This window comes from Monodelphis domestica, chromosome 8 (genome assembly GCF_027887165.1).
Source record: "Monodelphis domestica isolate mMonDom1 chromosome 8, mMonDom1.pri, whole genome shotgun sequence".
In the NCBI taxonomy this organism is placed as follows: Eukaryota; Metazoa; Chordata; class Mammalia; order Didelphimorphia; family Didelphidae; genus Monodelphis; species Monodelphis domestica.
In genome coordinates, this window is record NC_077234.1 from 193,553,950 (window position 1) to 193,567,932 (window position 13,983).

Consider the following 13,983-nt stretch of genomic DNA (forward strand, 5'->3'; position numbering starts at 1 on the left):
AGCGAGGGACGGCAGTGCCCTGCGTCCCCTGATTTAAGAAGCTCCCTGGCCATGGGAGAGCAGGCTGGCGCGTGGAAAGGCATTCTGCCTGGATCTCAGTCTTGATCTTTTAAGATAGTTCTGCAGAAATGTCTAGGCTTCAGGGGCTCACATTTCCCTAGGGCGTGGGCTTTCCAGAAGAACAAAGAACATTCCCTTCTTTATGAACCAGCCATCAAGTACTGCCATTAGGGAAGCATCTCCTTGTCATTTGGATTAATAGTGGCTCACGCCTCAGACTTGGTCTTTGAGGTGGTAAGTAGACAGGAACAAAAACACACACAGGAAAACTTAATCCACAGCAGGAATATGTTGAAGCAATCCCATGAGCCACAAGATGGTGGACTAGACATTTTCTTTGATCTCCACATTCTCAATCCTGTCCAAAACAAATTATGCACTATAAATAAAGCAACTCCTACTGTTTCCATGGTCTTGGGCACCCAAAGTCCAAAAAAAGGGGGAAAAAGTCCCAAATGATACTCGGTGACTGGGCTCACTTAGCACATCTCCTTAATCTATGCCATTAGCAACAAAGCTGCACATACTAGTGGACCCAAGGACTCAAGACAGGTTAACAACAAAATACACCTGAGCCCCCATTCCCTCTTCCTCTTTCCAATGCAAAAGAGACCCTAGTTCCATGCTGTGGAAGTTTGTCCTGGCCTTGGCAATCAGCCTGGCCACACCACTTGAGAAGCAAAAGTCTAATAGGGGCAACAACCCAGAAGAACCAACACTACAAAGCTCTGAACTGCTGGTACTGGGCCAGAGAACTAAGAACAGAGAGAATGGGACAGGCAGGACACCATGCATGTATGGGGGAGTGGTGAGGCACTCAACCAAGTCCAAGAGAAGGCACAGAACATCCTGCTTGGACCAGTTCAGACTCCCAAAGTTAATTGGGGCAGAGACCTAGGTTGGTGAACCTAGTGAGAGAGTATGAATTGCCTAATGTGAAAGGAGCCTGAGATGCTTTGAGATCCAGCCTTTCAGGAATCCACAATCAGAGGGCAGGGGAAGGAGCAACAAAATGAATGACAAGAAAAATGAGGGGGAAGACAAATATATTGATGTAGGTATTGCCTCTCAGTCTCCATTTTTTCCTATTCTCATTTTTGCTCCAAACAAGTTCTACCTCTTAAAGGAAACCTTTCTCTACCTCCCTACCTTGCTTCCCTCCTCCCTAGTTTATGGGGTGTTCAGAGAGTACCAACACCTCTGGTGTGAGGGCTTGCTCAGTCCTTTTCAGGACTGCTCACCCACCTTTGGTGTCCACCTTCACCCAACTCTCACCTGTGGCTCCAAGAAGCTGTGGTCTTGCACACAATCACCCCTCACCCCCTTGTAAAACCATGTTGGGAGACAGGAAGACAGGATAAACTAGCTTAAATGCAGTTGTGGGTAACCTACAAATCTGTTAATGAGTTAGGGGGATGCCTTTCCCAAGCAGAAGACTATCCCCAGCAGAATGGATGGACAAGAACAATTTTTTTTTTTCCAACAGCTTTGAAGGCAGCTGAAGCAGGAGTTGTGGAGATCTTAGATCTGGCCAGACATTGAAGATGCCAAGTTCATCCAATGCAACCAGGGCCATCAATAGTCATCCTGACTTTTGCTTTGCCACTGGACTTGAATGATTTTGGAAGAGAGAATGAAGCTGACAACTCTACAATTCTGACTCGCTTAAATCCAATTTACAAGTAACTTAAGACATCACTCACCCTGATGTCTTTGGTCTTCTTCAAAAAAGGATGGAATAACAACTCTTGCTCTCATTGCTAGTGCCTTTCTTCTGAGATTACCTTCCATTTACACTTTATATATGTCGTATGTACAGTTGTTTACATAGTGTCTCCCTCATTAAAATCTGAGCTCCTTGAAGGCATTAAGTATTTTGGGTTTTTTACCTTTCTATCCCTAGCACTTTAGAGTAGTAATTGATGTGCTTGGTAATTCATAAATATTTAGTAGATGCTTCTTGACTGACAAAAATGGACCAAGGCAAATCGTCAAAGCTTTTTTGTTGTTGTTTAGTCATGTCCATCTCTTCACAATCCCATTTGGAATTTTCTTGGCAAAGATACTGGGATGGTTGGCCATTTCCTTCTCCAGCTTATTTTAGAGATGAGGAAACTGAGGCAAACAGGGTTAAGTGACTTGCCCTGGGTGACACAGTTAGTATCTGAGGCCAGATTTAAATTCAGGAAAAAAGAATCTTCCTTTCTTCAGGTCTGGTACTCTATCCCCTGTGCCATCTAGCTGTCCCTCCTTAAAGCCCTATCAAATACCAAACACTTCGGTGTTTTAAGTGAGGAAAAGTGACACACCCAGAACTGCTGGGGTCCTTAACTTCTCTCTAGCTGACTTTTTACATCCCTTTCCCTCTTATGTCCCATATCTATTTACATGGACAACTGAGCATCCAAAATAAAACTTTCTAATTTCTAATCTTGCCCTTGTTTAACTCTACTGGAAACATTCTGGGAAGAATCAAAAAGACGATTCTGAATCACTGTGTGATGCATGTCACTGGCTTCCTCTAAGTCCCAACTAAAATATCTTCCATGGGAAGCATTCCCTAACCACTCTTAATTACTGTGCTTTAATCCAGTATATAGCTTCCCTTGGCTTGTCACCTTCTCCTTTAGCGTAAACTCCTTGAGAACTATCTTTTGCTTCTCTTTTTATCCCTGGTGCTTAGCACAATGCCTGACACATAGTAAAAAATAAATGTTGATGGATTGATTGGCTGACACACTAGCCATTAACTAACATTAACTTAGAACCACTCTTAAAAACAAAAAACAACAACAACAAAAAAACAAAAAAACCTCTTACCTTCTGCCTTAGTATCAATTCTAAGATAGAAAAGCAGCAAGGACTGGACAAATGGGGTTAAATGATTTGTCCAGAGTCACACAACTAGGAAGTGTCTAAGGTCAAATTTGAATTCAGGTCTTCCCAACTCCAGACCCAGTGCTCCATCCATTATGCTACCTAGCTGCCACCTTAGAACCATTCTTTTTTTTTTTTTAATTTTTATTTGGTCATTTCCAAACATTATTCATTGGAAACAAAGATCATTTTCTTTTCTTCCCTCCCCTCCCTCCCACCACCTCTCCTTTTTGCTCACACGCAATTCCACTGGGTATCACATGTGTTCTTGATTCAAACCCATTTTCATGTTGTTGGTATTTGCATTAGAGTGTTCATTTAGAGTCTCTCCTCAGTCATATCCCATCCACACCTGTAGTCAAGCAGTTGCTTTTCATCGGTATTTTTACTCCCACAGTTTGTCCTCTGCTTGTGGATAGTGTTTTTCTCCTAGATCCCTGCAGATTGTTCAGGGACATTACACCGCCACTAATGGAGAAGTCCATTACATTTGATTGTACCACAGTGTATTAGTCTCTGTGTACAATGTTCTCCTGGTTCTGCTCCTCTCACTCTGCATCACTTCCTGGAGGTTGTTCCAGTCTCCATGGAATTCCTCCACTTTATTATTCCTTTGAGCACAATAGTATTCCATCACCAACATATACCACAATTTGTTCAGCCATTCCCCAATTGAAGGGCATCCCCTCGTTTTCCAATTTTTGGCCACCACAAAGAGTGCAGCTATGAATATTCTTGTACAAGTCTTTTTCCTTAGAACCATTCTTAAGTAACTCTGGGGTAGCTTTTTCCTTTGCTGTTGTATGAAATGAGGCAGTGAAGGGGGTTTAGTTTTCTCAGTCTCTGATGTAATAAACATGTTCTAGACACCCTGGCATTCTACTCTTTTTTTTTTTTTGCTAGTGTAACAATACAATTCCATTTTTTGATTCCTGGATGTGTTACTGGAGAGGCAACAGTGGCAAGTAAGCACCCTGGAGAGCCTGGGGCTGTTCATAGTATAATTCTTGGAACTCCTATAAGCTGGTTGACCCTGGGCAAGTCATTTAACCTGTCATGATACATAGTTCTTGTTTTATCAATACTATTGGACCCCTAGAAGTGTTGTGAAAGTTAAATGAGATTTTTAAAATGTTTTTCAGATTTTAAAGCACTTTATAGATATCAACTATTAGTATTAATAATATAGTTACTGATGAGAAGCCTTTATATAGACATTAATGATAATCAATCAAAATCATCCCAGTGATTTTCAGTTTGGTTGTATGGTAGAAAGAGCACCAGACCTAGAATTAGGACTCATCTTCCTGAGTTCAAATCCTGCCTCAGATACTTATTAGCTGGATGACGCTGGGTAAATCACTTAACCCTGTTTGCCTCAGTTTCCTCATCTGTCAAGTGAGCTGGAGAAGGAAATGGCAAACCATCCCAGTGGCATCACAAAGAATCAGATAAGATTGAAGTGATGGAACACCAATAAACCCTGTACCCCCTTGACAATCTCCTCATCCCCCCTAGTGGTATGTGTATCCCAGGTTGATAACCCCAAACATTTTAATGTTCCATCTGGGGAAATTGAACCTCAGACACATGCCCAAAGTCCCAATTGGCTAATGGCAGAGGTGGACCTGGAGGCCAGATTCTCTCACCCCCCCCCCTTTCCATGAAGCCACACTACATCGCCTCCTGCAGGTGGTAGAAGAGAAGAAAAGACATTTCTCAGTTCATCCAGGGATGAACAATGTTTCATCAAATCAAGAGGGTCCCAAGACTTCCCCAGAAAGCACCTGCTTCCATTGGTGTGGAAGAACCTCGCTGCTGGGGGATTCTCTGATGCATTTCTGCACCTGCTCAGCCGGGCTGTGTCCTTGGGTAATCCAGTCTGGAGCAGACAGCATTGAGGGTTCTCTAATTGCACTTGGAGGTGTTGATGTACCAACATGGCACAGAAGATGTAGCAAACGTGTTGTAAACCCATTATCATATCTGACATCATAACTGTAATTTCATGCAATTTGATATTGGAGATGAGTGGGGACAGTGCCAATTTTCCATTCATGTTCAATGCCTGTTTAATGGTGCAATTTTCAGATAGTTTGTGTTTATATAAATAGTAGAAAAAAGCGGCTTGCTTTGAAGCAGCTGACACTGAATGGAGGCCCTTTCAAACCTGGAGAGAGAGTGTCCAGAATGCGTCTAATGGGCTAGAATCTACTACCACCGGGAATGGGGAAAGATTATCTGCCCATAAATGATGTGCCTCGAGGAGGCAAATTCGCTCTTCTTGGGATGCTGAGTAAATTAGAGAATATTACCCTGTTCATCTCTGGGTTCTGCTCAGAATGGCTGGTGATTGACTCTGGATTTACTGCCCCAGGTTCACAGTGATTAAAGATATTCCTTTAGGTCAAAAAATGGATCTGAACTTGCCTCCAGCCCATGTCAGCCAGACTAGGGACACATCAATTCTCATTCACTGAGACAATCCCATTTAGGGTTCAGATGGCAAATTTCTACAGCTCCTGAGTACTCTAAGAGGAGATCTCGAGGAGACACTTCTACCTACCATCAGTTTTCCAGTCAAGAAACTGAGCGAAATGCTGATTTGGTGAAGGTTCTCAGGATGTTGGTAACAGATCTTGAAAGGAAAGGAACAATTATATTCTCTTTCATTAGGGTTGAGTTTAAAAAGAGGCAAGCAAAGTGCATCTGTGACTAGTCAGTGGGCACAATGAAAACTTCAATTTACCAGCAACCCTACCCTTAGCTTCTACTTTGGGAAGGACAGGGATCCGGAAGGGATCTGTGACTTCACTGGTATTGAAAATGCCCTCCACCAATGTAGGTACCTTCCATAAATAGCCTTAGAGTTCACTAGAACACAGAGGGCAAGTGACTCTCCCAGCAGTTATCCAAGCAAGGAACTGTCAGAGACAGGATGAGAACTCAAGTCTCTTTACTTCAAGACCAGATCTGTGTGTGTGTGTGTTTGTTTGTCTTTCTCCCTCCCTCTCTCTGTCTCTTTCCCTCTTCTCTCTCTTTTTCTCTCATCTCTCTCTCCCTCCTCCTTCCCTCTGTCTCTCTGCCTGTTTCTGTCTCTAGTCTCTGTTTCTGTCTCTTTCTCCCCCTCTCCTCTTGTCTCTCTCTCTCTCCCCATCTCTCTCTCTGTCTCTGTCTCTCGCCCTCTCGGTCTCTCTCTATCTCTTTCCCTCTTCTCTCTCTTACTCTCATCTCTTTCTCTCTTCTCTCTCTCCCTCCCCCTACCCTCTGTCTCTGTCTATGTTTCTGTCTCTCTAGTATCTCTGTTTCTGTCTCTTCCTCCCCCTCCTCAATGAAAAGATAGTGAGTTCATATGGGAGATTTAGTAACATTTTCCAAATGGTAAATATGAAGAAGTTGGGCAACATGGTCCATTTAGAGCTCTTCAATCTCTAAATTCTTTGGTCCAGTAATAGATAGATCCTGGCCCTAGTAGTCATTCTCCCTAAACTTGCACAACTCTTATATTTACACCTACATTATACAAAATGATGATCAGTGATCGTCAGAGTATTGCCTAAGAGGTATCATACAATCCTCATAAAGATGACAGAATTGTTCGATAGGACTACTGGTCTCTGTCTCCCGTATTCTCTGGCTTCCTTAAAATCCCAGCTAAAACCCCAGCTTCTGGAAGAAGCCTTTCATGGTTCCCCTTAATGTTAGTGCCTACCCTCTCTGATTAGCATGTTTGCAAATAGTTGTTTGCATTAGCCAAGTGCCTTGGAGGCAGAGACTATCTTTTTGCCTTTCCTTGTGTCCTCAGGGCTCATTTAGCACATGTGCTATGGGCCAGTGCCTGGCCCATAGCTTTTAATAAATATTTGCCAACTGATGGCTAGAAAGCAGTTTAGGATCATTTAGATTAAATTATGCTTATCCCATTATACTTTCTAAGAGGAAAAATTGTATATTATATATTATAAAATATATTATATAATATGTATTACAAAATATATTATGTAATATATATCATAAAACTCATGAAAAAATAAGGAATTGATACTAGGACAGAAGGTAATGGTTTGATATGTCACTTAATTATTTATTAATTTTTGATTATTAAACTAAATATCATTTATAATTTAATATGTATTATTTATATGTATCAAACCCTAATCTTCTGTTTTAATATCAATTCTTTTTTTTTAAACCCTGACTTGCATAGGGTCATACAGATAGGAAGTGTCTGTGGTTAGATTTGAACCCAGGTCCTTCCAACTCCAGGCCTGGCATTCTATCCATTGGACTACCTAGTTGCTATTAGACTAATGTATTTTTGAAAAATTTCAGTAGCAAAGGCACTAGCAAAGGGTTAGTGAGTTAGAAAAATTAGGTTCTATTCCAGATTTTGCCTTTAATTACTTGTGTGACCTTGGGCATTTCATTTAATGAGAGGACTCAACTAGATTAAGGAATTCTTAGGACTTTTTTTTATCATGGATCCATTTGTCAGTCTGATGTCCCTTCTCAGACTAATGTTTTTAAATACACTAACAAAATAGATGAGATTACAAAAAATACAAATTCTGTTAAAATACAGAACTTAGAATAGAGAGTTTTAATTTCCTGGACTCCGGGTTAAAGGGTTTCAAATATCTCTTCCTGCTCCCAGTTTCTGTGATTTGGTTGAAAACACATTCCTGGTTAATCCTAGGTGGGAAGTTTATTTAATTAGAATACGTCATGCTCTAAAGCAGTCGATTTAATCACAGCGTTCTAGTAGTGTGTGTGTGTGTGTGTGTGTGATGTTGGGGAAGACTAGAAGCTCTACTGGGAGGGATCACAGAGCCTTTCTCAGGGCTGCTCCCCTCCTTTGGTGCTCTCACCCGTGGCTCCCAGGAGCTGCCTTGGGCACAGCGGCCACATCCTCAGCAGGCGGGCTAAACCAGGTTGAGGGCGACTGACAGACCTTAAACCTGTTGGTGAGTTAGAGGAATGCCTACCTCAGACACGGGAACTCTTCCCCCAGCAAAGTGGGTGGATGAGAGCGATTGTTCCAATGGCCCGGAAGCCATTGCAGCAGGCTCTGGGGAATGCTTAGAGCTGGGTTACTCATCAGAGAAACCACATCCCAAGCCATCATCCGCCATCTTGACTTTTGTCTTGCCAGTAGACTTGGATGATTCTAGAAAAGAGAGCAAGGCTGATGGCTTTGTGGGACTCTGCCTCGCTTAAATCCAATTGATGCTCCAGTTAAAAATGATCAATGACACATGTAAAGCCCAGTGGAATTGCATGTTGGCTATGGAAGGGGGGTGGGAGAAGGGGAGGGAAAGAACATGAATCATAACCATGGGAAAATTTTCTTAGTTAATCAATAAAATTAAATTTTAAAAAAGATGATCACTTTCCTTTGGCCAGTTTTAAAGCAACTATTCTTAAAACTATGCAGTGGAGGGGGCACAGCTAGATGACTCAGTGGATTGAGAGCCAGGCATAGAGAGCAGAGGTCCTGGGTTCAAAGTTCAAATCTGGCCTCAGACACTTTCTAGCTGTGTGACCCTGGGCAAGTCACTTAACCCCCATTGCCTAACCATTACTGCTCTTCTGCCTTGGAACCAATACACAGTATTGACTCGATAAGACACGATAAGAGTTTTTTTGTTTTTTAAGTAAAGCTTATGCAGTGGCTCCCAATTGCCTTTTGAATAAAAACTGACTCTGGGGTCTAAGATCTTCTATCAGTCATCATTTATTAAGTAACTACTATGTGCCAGACCCTGTGCTAAATGCTAGGGATATAGAAGGAGGGAAAAAAAACAGTTGTTGCCTTCAAGGAGTTCACAATCTAACGAGGAAATCAGCAACAATTTACAAGCATGCTCTATACAATGACATGCAATTACATTCTATTAGAACCAGTCCAAGAAGAAGGACACTAGCATTGAGGGGGACCAGGAAAGACCTCATGTAGAAGCTGGGATTCTAATTGGGAGTCTACCATTTTGATCTTGGCTACCTCCACCAATTTACCTAAATAGCTTATCTCCCTCTATTGCAGTTGTTGCCTTGAGAAACTTCACTGTCATTCCTGCAGGCCTTGCTGCTTCCTCCCTATGATGCTAGTTCTGACTACCTGGAATTCCTCCTCTCCCTCATGACCCACTAAATGATGGTCCCCCCATTCTTTAGACTTGCTCAATATTCATCTCTTCCATGGAATCTTCCTGAATTATCCCCAGGTGATGTCTATAACATGTTAGGTAGATCTCAAGAGGCAATTCAGCAACCCAGAGGGCAAGTATGTGGCACAGCAGATATTAAAATACATTAATTAGAATACAAATTTTTAAATTCATGGACCCGAGGTTAAGAACCGCAGGATTAAATTATTTCTACGATCCCTTCCAGCTTCCAATTTCTGTGATTTGTGACTTGGAGCCAAGAAGAACTCAGTTTAAATCTAATCTTAGATATTTACTAGTCATGTGACTCTGGGCGTCACTTAACCCTGTTTGCCTCAGTTTCCTCATTGGCAAAAAAATGAATTAGAGAAGAAAATGGCCAACCACTCTAGTATCTTTGCCAAAAACTTCAAATGGGATCATAAATAGACATGACTAAACAACAAAAACTCTCAAGGCAGTCATTTTTCCCTACACATTGTGTATTTCACTGCAATATTGCTCATTAGTCTCCTATTTCCACTGCAATCTCTCCAAGTCAGGTTCTCATCTTTTCTCCCCTAAACTATTGCAGTAGTCCTTTTCCTGCCTTCCTGCTAGCAGGCTTCTCCAAACTAGAAGGTGAAGCTGAGTGCTGGCAGGGACTTTAAATGGCCTCAAATTCAACCCCCTTATTTTATAGGGGAGGAAATGAAGGCTCATGGAAGTTGAGTGACTTGTTCAGCTTTTAAGTTTCCAAGGCAGAATTTGAAATGAGATCTTCTTGACTTTGAGGACAGGCCACTGTCTACTATCTACTCTATTGTGATGGCCCAAGTAAATTTCTTAACACAACTCTCTAATCTGGGTAGCATGGTTAATGGGATGAACACTAACTTAGCTCTAATATTTACTGGATTATTTACTAGCCGTGTGACCCTGGGCATATCCCTTGCCTTATGTGAGCCTCAGTTTCTTCATTTGTAAAAATGGAATAATAACACACTATTCACTTCACAATATTATTATGAGGAAAGTGCATTATCAATCTTGAAGTGATAGAGAAGTTAATTATTATTAGTGTCACGTCACTTCTCTAGTAAAAACAAAACCCCAAACCTTCGGTGGTTTCCTATTGCCAATGAAGGATAACCTCCTGATCTTTTCATTCAAGGTCCTACAGACTGTGGCTCCAACCTGTGCCTTATTATTCCCACATTCCAGCCCAACGGGGCTATATTCCAGCCCTCCTTCTTGTCCTGCCCTCTCTTATCTCCATGCTGTTGCCTCTTCTCCATTCCTGGACGGACCTTTCCTGCTGACATCTACACTTTCCTTTTATTTTTTTTTTAATATTTTATTTGATCATTTCCAAGCATTATTCATTAAAGACAAAGATCATTTTCTTTTCCTTCCCTCCACCCCCCATAGCCGACGCGTAAGTCCACTGGGCATTAGATATTTTCTTGATTTGAACCCATTGCTTTGTTGATAGTATTTGCATTAGAGTGTTCATTTAGAGTCTCTCCTCTGTCATGTCCCCTCAACCGCTGTATTCAGGCAGTTACTTTTCCTCGGTGTTTCCACTCCCATAGTTTATCCTTTGCTTATGAATAGTGTATTTTTCTCCTAGATCCCTGCAAATTGTTCAGGGACATTACACCGCCCCTAATGGAGAAGTCCATTATGTTCCATTGTACCACAGTGTATCAGTCTCTGTGTACAATGTTCTCCTGGTTCTGCGCCTCTCGCTCTGCATCACTTCCTGGAGGTCGTTCCAGTCTCCATGGAATTCCTCCACTTTATTATTCCTTTTAGCACAATAATATTCCATCACCAACATATACCACAATTTGCTCAGCCATTCACCAATTGATGGGCATCCCCTCGTTTTCCAATTTTTGGCCACCACAAAGACTTCTGCTTTCCTTTTAGAACCACGTCAGGCACTATATTTTCTGTGAGCTCCCTTCCCATCTTCTCTACCCCAGCTGAAAGCCTTACCACCTTTGCTTGGCCCTTTCCTTTACACTTAGGTCATTTATCTTTGGGGACATATAACTTGGCTGAGAAGTTTTCACATGTCCATTCAGGCACTCTCCTCTCTGTGATCCATGGACCCAACCCAGAAAATACGGGGTCTTCCCTCTAGGACAGCCCACGTTTTGTTTCCCACTCCCCTCGCAAGATTCACCAAGCTCTAAGAAAAAGGGAGGCTGTTTATAGGTTGCAGAAACTAAATATGGGCTTTTATTAAAGCTGAGGAATAATTCTGAAGCCAGTCAATCAGCCTCCTTTCCTCAGAGATCTGCCTAGCCTCATCACTCATCTCCATGCTAGGTGTGGTACCCAGGAGAGTCACTGCCTCCTGGGTCTCTCAGCATCCAATGCCCACTGCAGTTCTCCATTATTTCCAGCAGGTGGCACTACTAGTCCTATTTTTTTCCCCCACCCAGAGAAAAAGCTGGTATTGTGAGCATCCCATGTCAATCCAGCTGCAGTGATTTATTTCAGAGTTCCCTTGACAAATTCCTTTGATTTGTCAGTATTGCAGCTCAAACACAGATGCTGTCAGTCCAAAGTCTGTTCCTTGGACACGGTTCCCATTGATCTCCGACCTCACACAGCAGTTTGAATGAAAGTAAAAGTTTAAGCTTTTACTTGGAAAATGAGGGAATTGGCCTAAAATCACCTCCCAGGACTAAGATTGGGCAGTTTTCATGGGTTAAACCCATCGGGTTAAAATAAAAATGTTTCTCTAACTTCTTTTGAAACTCACAGCACGGGGCAGCAGGGTGGCTCTGTAGACAGAAAGCCAAGTGTAGAGATGACAGGTCCTGAGGCTCAAATCTGGCCTGAGAAACTTCCCAGCTGTGTGACCCTAGGCAAGTCACTTACCCACCATTGCCCAGCCCTTACTGCTCTTCTGCCTTGGAGCCAATATACAGTATTAATTCCAAATTGAAGGAAGGGTTTATTGAAAACAAACAAACAAACAAGCTCACAGTGTTCCTGTGCATCCACCCTTGGCATCCATCTGACACTCTACTCTCACTTGTAGTTCCAAGAAACTGTGGCATACACAGGGGCCACACCACCATAAAACGGGCTAAATCTGGGTGTCCTGGGATATACGGGGAACTGAGAGGAAGGGACAGGTCTCAAACCCATCAGTAACTTAGAGGGATGTCTACCCACGCATGTGAACACTCCCCTGGTGGAATGGGCAGATGAGAACAATTAGCTCCAAGGGCCACGAAGGCGGCTGAAGTGGGCACTCTGGAGCACCGAGAGCTTGGTCAGACATGGAGGCCTCCAAGGCCATCTGCTGCATCCTGGGCCATCACTGATGGTCCTGACTTTTGTCTTACCCAGGGACTCCAGTGGCTTTGGAAGAGTGAAGCCGATGACTTTGTTCAGCTGTGCCTCACTTCGATCCAATTCCTGCACGAGTCAGGACATCATCCCATAATGGCATTGGTGCTCCTCTACCTCCAGTAGGAGAGGGGCTGAATATTTTTTAGACATTCTGACTTGCTGATTACTCTGGTTTTCCTTTATCCCGAAAGGGTGAGTGATTGGGAATAGGAAGGACGTCTGTTAGGGGGAAAGGAGAGGAGAGGTAGGGACCAGTAGAAAGAGGCAGAAAACAGGGCTGAAATTTTTAGCTATGTATTTTTCAGCTCTAGTTTTTATTTTTTTTAATATCCCTGTTGCTAAATTCCTAGCATGTTTTTCTTGTTGGATATAAGGCTCAACTGGAAACAACATCTCTAGGAAACCAACTCACCTCATACTGTCCATACTGACACTTCACGAACCTCAAAGATATATATCCATGGTGATTAGGGGGCTAGCCCACCCTCAAAAAGATTAGGAAATCTCTGCCCTGGAAAGGAACTCTTAGGTCATCAAGGCAATTTCCTCTATCACTATGCCAGTGGCTTGCTATTGCCTCTAGGAAAAAGTATATATAATCTCCTTTGGTCAAGTTTTGAGTGCTCATCCCTAAATTTTTGTTGTATTGATTTTGTATTTATCTAAGTGTGTCATCTCTCTCCAATAGATTGTAAACTCTTTGAGGACAGGTAATGTGTCAGGTTTGTCTTTGCATTTTCACACCAACACAGGGCAGGACACTCCTCTTCTGCCTTGAAACGGATACTTAATATGGATTCTAAGACAGAAGGGAAGACTTAAAAAAAGAGAGAAAAGCAACAGGATAACCCATAGAAGGGGAGAAAAGAAGAGGGAGAATTTTTGAACTGTTGAGAGGCAGTTCGGTTCTGAATTCAGAAAAACCTCCAAAAAGTTCTTCTTGTGCCATATTGGTTGTAATACAGTGGGCGAGCCATGTAAGCCATCAGTACCCGAGGAATGGTGCCTTTCCTCTCGGTTTACCTTCCATCTAATCTGAACACATCTCATAGGTACCTAGTTATTCACATGTTGTCTCCCCCATTATAATAGAAGTTCCCTGAGGGCAGGAAAGCTTTTGCCTTTCTTTGTGTCTCTAGCATTTAGTTGTTATAGTTCATTCTTTGTCTTCTAGGAAGACCGATGACATCATGGGATGATGTTTTCCCTTGCTCAAGAATTGGATAAAAGTGAGGCAGTTGTGCAACGTCATCAGAGTCACCAAAGTCCAGTGGTAAGACAAAATTCAAGATAACTGGTGATGGTCCAGGATGCAGTGGGAGACTCTGGCATCTTTGATGTTCAACCAAGCTCTAAGTGCTCCACAGCTGCTTTCTTGGCTATGGGAAGAAATTGTTCTCATCCACCCATTCCACCAGGGGAAGACTTAACAAATATTTGTTGACTGACTAAGAGGCAAAGGCCTAAAAGTATTATTGGCAAAGCACTGTAAATCAGCATTGGTAGAGACTAATGAGTTTTT